At 46.3% G+C, this 9824-nt stretch overlaps 1 pseudogene; it reads right to left on the bottom strand.

The window, feature by feature from the left end:
- Window positions 1–3436: 3436 nt before the first annotated feature.
- LOC146191555 (uncharacterized) lies at window positions 3437–5893 on the bottom strand (annotated as a pseudogene).
- Window positions 5894–9824: the final 3931 nt, after the last annotated feature.

Raw genomic sequence — 9824 nt, 5'->3', positions numbered from 1 at the left:
GACATCACATCCACGCCAGAAGCCGCACGAACTCTGGTTTCAATTGAGCACACAGAACACAATGCAGGTAAGCGTGCATTTCTTTTTTTTTTTTTTGCTATAACTGTCGAGTGTAATGTGCTCGCTGCCGCCGTTATGTGATCGCCGCGAAAAGTTGCGCGCTCGGCAGCAGAATAGCAGATTATCCCGAATCACGAACGCCTCTAACTAATGCCACGTTTGGTTGTGGAGTGCCTTCTTTTCGCTCTATTATAACACATGCCGAAAATCGAGCTAGCAGAAATGTTGGTTGTTATGCACAACCGCCGTCATTGCGACTGTCCTCGTGTGCGGTGTGAGCACTTGCTGCACTCGAGCAAAAGCATGCGTACTGTTTCCGAGAAGTCACCGGTTGATCCCGCCGGTTCATGTGCTACATTTTGCATTACTGCCTAATTAACATATTCTACATTCGTTTGCTGCTGTCTGCGTATTCAACGACTAAGCGCGAGATTGCCATTTCTGCTCAGACTGCGTTGGCCCATTTCAGGAGGGGCAAATGCGAAAACGCATATTTGCTGCGCGATACGAGTGCAGCCCGTCAGTGTTGATGCAATCCTAAGCCCTCTACTACGGCGTCTTATAAGACTGAAAGATTCGGGACCAAAAAAAAAAAAAAACGCGTACAGAAACTGGTACATTCTGATGTACAGAATGCGTGTATCAGAGCCAGCATGCAAGTCATTCGGTTGTGACTACTGAACGCATTGTCAGATCATTTTTATTTTGAAGAAATCTGCCTGGATTTGTGTTGCTTGAATTCTGCTTGTAGAAATCCTGAGTGCATATCCTCTACTATGCATGCTTCTGTGAAAGTAATCATTCTCAGACTGGCCACAGTGAATTAAATGCAGAACATGGTGCAGCCAGCACTCATGATGTACTCAATTGAAAGAAAGAAGACACTTCATTTTGGCAAATGGGCATGTGCAGAGACAATGGTCTAAATTTCCTGAAAACCTCCTTCGAGTAATGTACAAATGGATGACCATGTTTGTTCTTTCCAGGGTCACTGTACGTGCAAAGCAGGCAAGTCGGCGAGATGCAAGCACATGATTGCTCTGCTGCTGTTTGTTCACAGGTAAAAGTACAAAACTCAGACTGTATGTTCATAGTGTAAAAGAACATGAAGTTATATTTAAACGTCTGTATGATGCTACACTGGAATAAAAATAATTTCAGTGACCGCAACATTCAAATTATGTCACTAATACAGTTCATTCCTCGAGTGCTCTGGTGTGCTTATATTATCTGCCATAGTTTTCATTCAGTCATAACTTTAAACTGAATATCTCAGTTTGTTAATGACAGCTTTTCTGAATACTAGCAAATTCAGCTGGCACTTCAAGATATGTGGATTATCATATATCATGTCATGCTTCAGCAATCATGTGTCTTGTGAAAAGGTATATAACTTGGAAGTAATTTTTCTTCACAGGACTGGCATCCAAAACCTGGCAACCTGGAAGCCTGGAATGTTTTTTGCAGTACCCATGAGATATGTAATTTGCTGTGTCAGTCATCCCTCACTACTTTGCCGCAACATATTTGCTGTCACAGCCGCTTCACCAGAGTGCATAGCCCAAGTCAAGCCTTTAATCTGGCTTTTTGGCTACTTATCCCTTTCAGCACTGTAATGTTGTTTGAAAAATATTGAATAAATAAAATGAAAAGTTAACTGTGTAGAAGGCTTTCACCTATGCATGTGGCGTGTTAAAGGCTCTGCTTGAGATCCAACTACAGCGCGTGGTCTCATACTGGGCAGTCAGCTGTCTTAAGGTGCTTGCTCAGTGAATTTCCTCTCAACCTACCCATGCTAGTGTTTCTGCATTTTTTGGAAATATGTTCTTTTGATATGATGTTTTGCTGAATTATCAGTCGTTGGGCACAATCGCTGCGTCTAAGATTCAATAAGAAAAGAAATGCCACTTCACTCACACTGCGTTGTTGGATGCAGAGCGACCTTGACTTCAAAGCAAATCATAAGGACAGACAAGGTAGAAAGGAAGTTGCGATCATGTGCTTCGAAGGCGAAGATGAGGGGGGGGGGGGGGGGCTATGCCTTCATATGGGGTGCGGATGACCCTAGCGACGCCACTGTATAGACCACATGTTTCAAAGAAAGCCATATTCCTTTTTCTGTTCTCTTCTTAATTGCATACCTTGCATTAAAACAGACGTAACTAGGAATATTTAAGTACCCTAAGGACCTTCCCCATTACACATTTGATATGGGGGTGAGTGGATAATAATTTTCAAACAAAACAATATGCTTACATGAATGCATAAGGATCCATGGTACAACAATGCAATTAAATGAAAAGATGAAAAAAAGCAAACACATTATCAAACTGACACAATATTATACATGATGGGCATGGAGCTACAGTGCAGTAAAACATGTAGTTAGCAATAGGAATATACCACACATTACAAGCAGCAAGTTCAAACACACTGCAATGCTGGGTTAGATTCAAGAAATGCTAGTATGTTGCTAGCAAGTATGTTGGGTGTACTGCTAAGCCTAGAGACTGTATTGGGTTGACTGCTCCCCACGTCTGTTTAAGCGGGTAATAGTACTGTTCTCAACTATAATGACTCCTGTTCAGCCCCACGAAACCAAACTCAAGCCAGCCAGGCATGAAAGGTGCAACGCAGCCCAAAGGTTTTTTGCGCATGACAAAGATGTCTGCTGATTTAATGTGTGCTTTGTTCAATCGAGGCAAAAAAAAATAATCCAAGAAGTAAACATTGATAAATATCAGCTATATTAAAAAAAAGTAACAAGTCATATTTGGCTACAACTTTATTGGCCTTATGCGCTTAGGCATACTGTTAGACACCGTTCAAACAGCTGTGCACCAAATTCTGCACTCTGGGATGTATAGATTACATGTTTAATTGCGCATAGTTGTCTACCAACATGCATTTGTGTGCTATGTTTAAAAAGCAAATACGAAGGGTTCCAATTTGGTCCATTGACATAAAGCTGAAGTGCGACATATGCAGTAAAAGAAGTACATTAAATAATACAGTATCTAACTTCTCAGTGGACACCTTCACCGAAAGGGACATATGTCGTCAGTCCGAATGTCGGTCGCAAATTGCCCTCCAACTTGACTGGAAGATGGATGCTAAATGGGAAACAGATTGATATGACACCAACGCTGCACAAAGAACAGCTGCAGTACAATTTTGATACAAAATCACATGCACATTTTCTCCGTTTTTTTTTTCTATTCTGGCTATGACGGTGGCTTTTCGACTGAACGGACTGTATAAGCTTCATGTAAAATTGGACTTACACACGTGTAGCAAATGTGTATGTATTAGGATACCAACACTTTGTAGTGATTTGAAGTTAAGATTCACAGTGATGTCTCTAAAAAATCAATGATTACGCAGTCTGGAATCTTTTTTCTGCCAGTATTGGTGCAGACATATTAACAATACAGTAATTACAATCATTGCTTCATCAGCAACAGCCAGCATCTCCCAAGACATGGGACCTTTCAATACTCTAAAAAGCTTTAAGCGCTGTATGGCACGCTCAACATGAACTCTCGCCCTTGCTATCTGCACTGTCTTGGCAGCATCTTCTGCAGAAAACTGAGCCTGGTTACGGAGAAAAGGTGGCTGAATGACGCCAATGCCCAATGCAGAACATTTGTCCTCAATATTGAATCCTTTATCTACCATTATGTCATCTTTAAATGGCTCTAGTTTTCCAAGAATATCGGAGTCTTCGACACAGGTTTTATCAGAGGCACGTCCCCCAAAAGCGTCGCCTACAAAGGAGATTAGGCCACCTGGAGACACACCTATCATTACTTTCAATGTGTTTTTGCCTTTGTAATGAGAGTATGTAAGGATTCGGCACGAGGCACAATGTGATTTTTCTATTTCCACCTCTGTGCAGTCTAGCACTATTCTTACATCTTTATAAGCAGCAAAACAATGCGGCTCATTCTCCCTAATTTCTTCCTTGCTTGGCCATGGAATGGCCGCCTCAAGCACAGCAGCCATGGTGCGCAACGTCCCGTAGAAATACCTATGCACAGTGGCCTCCGAAGTACATAACAAAACTGCAAGGCATTTAAAAGACAGGAAAGTCTTCAGCCGCACCAGAACGAGTATAACTCTCTCCAGCACACTTTTCTCAGTTTGCATAGTGTCTTCTTTAGCAACTTGTTCAGATATGGTGAGTAGAAGGTGAAAGCTTTCTACACCTGTAAACGCCCTTACAGCACTGTCTGTCAAAAAGAGATCAAGAAAACCTTTTTTCATTGGAACAGAACTGGTGTCTACTTGGACACCTGTGGAACGTAGCCCAGTAGAGTTTTGGTTGAGCTGCAGCAGTGCTTGAACAGCCACATTTTCCAGCCCTGCAAGTTCAGTACGTCTTGCATCCAGGCAGGCGAGACTCTCAGCTGTATGCTGCACAGCTAAGAGATCCGCTGTTCCTGCTTGAACACTGTTTGTAGCCTCTGATGCATCCTGCATGAAAAGGGAAGCTAATCGTAAATGCTTGTTTCATGCATGCTGCACAGAACCAAATTTCCCTGAAAGTTTACACTACAGTAATAATAGTCCACACCAGATGCAAGTAACTTAATATGGCACAAACATCTGGCAGTACATGAAAGTCTGCCTAATCTAATTCTAACCTACATCTATGTCTCGCTTATGCAGGTTGTTTGCAGCTTGATTTGTTAAGCTGCTCACACAGTTCATCAACCAGTTAGCTACCACCTTCGCTAACAGTCAGTAACAAGACAACTGATACTTACACATGCTGCACTGGTGTCTGTGCAATCCTGGGATGTTGCCACTGATGACATTGGCATGCAGCAAGAGCCACTTCCACTCGGTGGTTTCGTGCCAAGGCCTGCAAATTCATTCAGTTGAGCAACAACTTGTAACAAAAGGGAACTCACCGTTTTTTATCTAGCTAAACAAACGCACCTGGTAAGTAAAGAATGAGGCATTTTAGATTGGCACACAATGCAAGGGGCATCTCCTTGTAGAAGCACTCACTTTTTGCTGCAGCTCTCCCAGAGGCTCGTAGTGCTCGTTCATGCGATGCCTGTTTTGCCCCTTCATTGTCGCGGTCATGAGTCCGTACGGGCAGGCGTCTCGAAGGGATGGCAGTCTTCTTGAGACGCCTTTTGGAGGGAGTCCATGTGTCTGGTTATCAGAGATATGGCTAAACGCGCGCACTCTAATTACGCTAGCAGACCATGCACACTTTTGTTGGCATGAATATCGAGAGGCAAAAGCATGCTAGGATAACGCTCCCTAGGAGCAGAATGTCTGGGCCGTTTCGCATGTCTTTTTTTTTTTTTTTAAGACATGCTCAAGTACAAAAACCGCAATGTATAATTTAAAGCTCAGCAGAAATGCAGCCAATTAAAAACGCAGTTGTCCGTATCCAATTCTATTTCAGTGAAACAACCTGTCTGTCTTCTGCATACACAGCGCCTGCTTAGTGTTCATATTTGCTGGCAAATTTTAAACACGAAGCAAAAATAAAAAGTACATTTAAACAAATCTTCAAACGCATGCAAGTGATACGCTGCAGCAAACACGCTATTAACGTTCGTACATTGTTACTCAGGTACGGTCTCCGTTTAGGAAGGCCGCAAACGTTGCAAAATGCATGCTTACTTATGGTGCCCCAGAAGAAATCTTCCGGCGCGAAATGTTGGCTGCAGACTGTCATGGCTTGCGTGACGGTTTTTCCAATCAGAAGCTTCGCTGCCCACGTTTTCTTCATGCGCACGTCCGAAGGAAACGCGTGGAGGCTTACCTCGCCCCTCACAGTGCGATTCGTGCACTGGGGCACCGAGCACATCCTATTGCTTTTGTATTTAAGTTTTCCCATTTTGGCGCACTGCTGTCGGCAAGAATTCAAAGCATGCAGGCGTACACATGGGACGAAGAACGCGGGAACTGCACCACGCGACGAGCCCTTGCTGCACGAACGCCGCCAGCGATTGGATCATCGGTTTATCGTTTCGAGCGTTCACCGCGCGGCGGCGGCACCGTCTGTGAAAGTTGCGAGACGTGCCGGGGCCTACGTGAAATAACCGGTGCGTCGGCAACGAAGAGCACCCTATCCGCCACACAGGAACAGGGGGGGGGGGGGGGGGAACCTCCCCTCCTCTTTCTGCATGGCGGCGACGGTGTTCTATGCAGTCACGTTATCTTGACTCTAGCGGCGTCAGCGGCATCCAGCGGTATCAGTCGGTCGCTGCTAGCGCTGGGGGGATGAAAGGGGGGTGGAGCTGGTTACGAGGCCGACGACGACGCCGACGCGAAGCCCAGGAACGGACGCCAAAGAGCTGCGCTCTAAAATTCGGTGGCTGGCTAGCCCCCTCCGCAAGCGGCGTTCACCTACCATCCCAGCTTTGTAGCGCCAGGAACAGCCACCTTCACCTACTGACTCTGTAGCTGAGCCACCTCCGCTGCCTCGTGCGGACAGAAGCCCCGCCGGGGTGGTGCAGTGGTAAGATGCCCGACTACTCTGCCGGAGTACCCGGGTTCGAACCCGACCTCGGCGCCTGCGTTTCGATGGAGGCGAAACGAAGAGGCGTCCGTGTGCTGTGCGATTCCAGCGCACGTTAAAGATCCCAAGGCGGTCGAAATTACTCCATAGCCCTCCACTACGGCTCCTCTTCCTCTATTTCCACTTTCACTCCCACCTTCCTCCTTTCCCTTACGGCGTGGTTGAGGCGTCCACAGAAAACAACTGAGACAGTTGCCGCGTCTTTCCCTTCCTATAAATAAATCAGTTTTTTCGTGCGGACAGAAAGAAAAATAAATAAATAAAACAAAGAGGGAGAGAAAGACGCGCGTCACTAACAGCCGTCATCCACCGGCCAAACGGTAGCCGGTGCATTGACGGCCTACAACTGATAAAACTATACTGGCAGGCTAGCCGCCACCGCAAGCGGCAGTGACCTTCCCAGCCTCATAGGGCCAGGAGCACCTATCATAGCGTTAACGACAATTTGGCGACACAGGCAAAGTAAGCAAAACATGACGTTGTCGACGCAAGCAAAGGGAGGAAAACACATAGACACTGCCAGTGTATTAAACAACTCAAGCCTGAAATTAATAGTATGGCAATGTATATAAGCTCTCACAAAAGCAAACAAATACACCTAAACCACAAAGTGCGTTGCATAAATGAACACATTTTATCTTAATTTGAATCTACATTTTTGGCTAAATGTTACCTTAAATAAAAAAAAAAACGTTCCACCCTCACAGCCGGCGAAGCGTGGACAAGGCAGTTTTTATTCGATATAACATTGAGACACTGTCGATAGTGTAGACCTGCAATAGTTTTTTGTGCAGCCCGAGGCAAATTAAAACTAAGCTAATATTGCTTCCGTGGTGATATAAGAAGACAAATGTTAGTGATTAAACAAAATCTTTGGTGTGCTTAAGCTTCTAAACATATTTTCGTATTCACAAGTGTAGAAGATCAGCACTCGCATGCCACGTGCAAAAGCTACCCTGAAGGCTAGCGCGTGCGCACGGGTGCCCTAGGTGGCGCTGGCCCAGTTGCTCTCTCTTAAACCTATTTATACGTTGCGCCACCGTAGTTGCGCTAACTCCAGCGCCACGGCGCTTCCATCCTCCGCACTCTGACGTAGAGGAAGTTGCACTCGAAGACCCCTGGACGTGAAGTGCTTGCCTAAGGGTTCGCACCCGCCGAGCTCTCTTCCGATACCTCACTGAATTAAATCACTGGCCCTATGGTGGTTTCTGCAACATCACCAAAGCATCGCTCTTCAGTGCTCAAGTTGACCGCGTGGGAAACTAAGCAGCAACATGCCAAGAGTCGAGACTCAGCCTAGAAAAAAACCACCGAAACAACACTCGTCGCCATCTGAAATAGATGCAACGCTTGCTGATACAGGAGCTTCCACTGCAAAGGTGGTCACCAACGCTACCCAAGAAGCCACGATGAGCCACGCAACTGCATCTCGGACGCGAGCATCGAAGAAAGAAAGAACCCCGTCTGCAGTCGAAATCACCGATATCAACCAGAAAGTGAATACGAGGCGCCGTAATAACGAGGTGAGCGCGTCTGATGTCAGGAAACATCACTCAAGGCATCTTGGCGCTGAACCCGCAGCCACGCCCAAATGGGAAGCGGCAGAAACGACGAATGGTTTTCAACATCTTCCTAGCGGTGCCTACTCCAGAAGTGTGCAGTGGTCACGTCAAGAAGGCGACCATCCGCCGAAATCTCCTCTCGCCAAGCGAATTTGCAGCTTCAGGAGCGTGGACAAGCCGAAGACCCGGGAGAGACGCTGCTGCAGCAGTGCCTCCTCGACAAGTGGCCACGGAACAAAGCGAAGTACTCATAACCGCCACCGATCGTCGAGCACTGCTGGTGGAAACGCGCATTGCAATACTTCGACGCAAGTTGCACAGCCACGCTGAATGGAGGCGTCGCTCCCGATCGCGTCGTCGTGCGTCCTCAACGTCCTCCAGGAGCAGCCGTGCTTCCTGGTGCCGTAGCCGGGAGGGTGCGCAGCGGCATCCATGGCAAGAGGGCGGGAAAGCGACGACGCCATTCTTCAGGTGTATATTCGGGAAAGAGCTAAAGACTTTCTCCATCCGCTTATATTCGTATATCTATTTGTAATCCGATTATTTGAGTACTTTTATCGAAAGTGATTTTTCTCATAGAGGTTCTTGTATGCCAGGGAATTAAATGCCGTCCACGACTTGCGCAGGAGCCCATTCTGTAGTTAGAACTGGAGCGTCCACGAAGCAATGCTCCACTGAAAGAGAAATTATTGTTTTTTGATTGCTGTCTCGTAGTAGAACGCCAAGTCGATACAAGTCTTTGTCTCTGTTGAGGTTGTTGATGGGAGAACCGCAAGTGACCTTTTTATGCTGCCTGTAAGACCAGGTGTCTTATGGAAGTGGTATCGAAATCACTAAGTGAGACGACTTCACTTTGCAATATCATGGAGGATAATTTTATGATCCCCTTAATGTCCACTCTGTCTCTCGTGGGTTTAGGTAGAATGTAGGCAACTGCAGGCATGCGAACCGAGGTACCTTAGAGAGCACGTGTCAGAAATATATCGCGTGATCTTAAGACGTCACGCGCTTCAGCGACTAATGAACGTTAATTGAAGTCACAGGCCAACTGCCAGAACTCCTGCCAACTTGAATGCTACGTGTTCTCGTGAAATCACCATACTCGCCGACGGGTACCCGCTGGCCGATATCACCTGCCAGTTGGCACCTGCCGCGCAGTGGCCACGTCTGACCAGCCGTCGGTATTAGCTTGCACAGATTGCTCTATCGGTAACGAAATAATAGGAGTATGCAAACTCTCATCTTAATCGAGGGCAGAACTCGAAGGAGTGCGCAGGAAATACTGAGCATGTCTCTTTGCGGAAGCAAAAGTATCTGGTTTTGGTTTGGTTTAGTTTATGAGGTTTAACGCCTCAAAGCTACTCTGGCTATGAGAAACACCATAGTGGAGGACTCCGGAAATTAAGACCACCTGAGGTTCTTTAACGTGCACTGACTTTGCTCAGCACACGGGCGCCTTGCTTTTCGCCTCCACCAAAAAGCGGTCGCCGAGGGCGGGATTCGATCCCGCATCCTTGGGACCAGTAGTCGAGCGCCGTAACCACTGTCAAATATCGATCTATTATCAGAACCATAAACCAGAACAGTGATATGCATGATACTAGGTATGCAGTAGAGGACTGGTAACATCGAACGTAACAATAAAGCAGCAATCG

This window comes from Amblyomma maculatum, chromosome 4 (genome assembly GCF_055883805.1).
Source record: "Amblyomma maculatum isolate TAMU_Amacu chromosome 4, ASM5588380v1, whole genome shotgun sequence".
In the NCBI taxonomy this organism is placed as follows: Eukaryota; Metazoa; Arthropoda; class Arachnida; order Ixodida; family Ixodidae; genus Amblyomma; species Amblyomma maculatum.
This window is presented reverse-complemented; position numbering and strand designations above follow the sequence as displayed.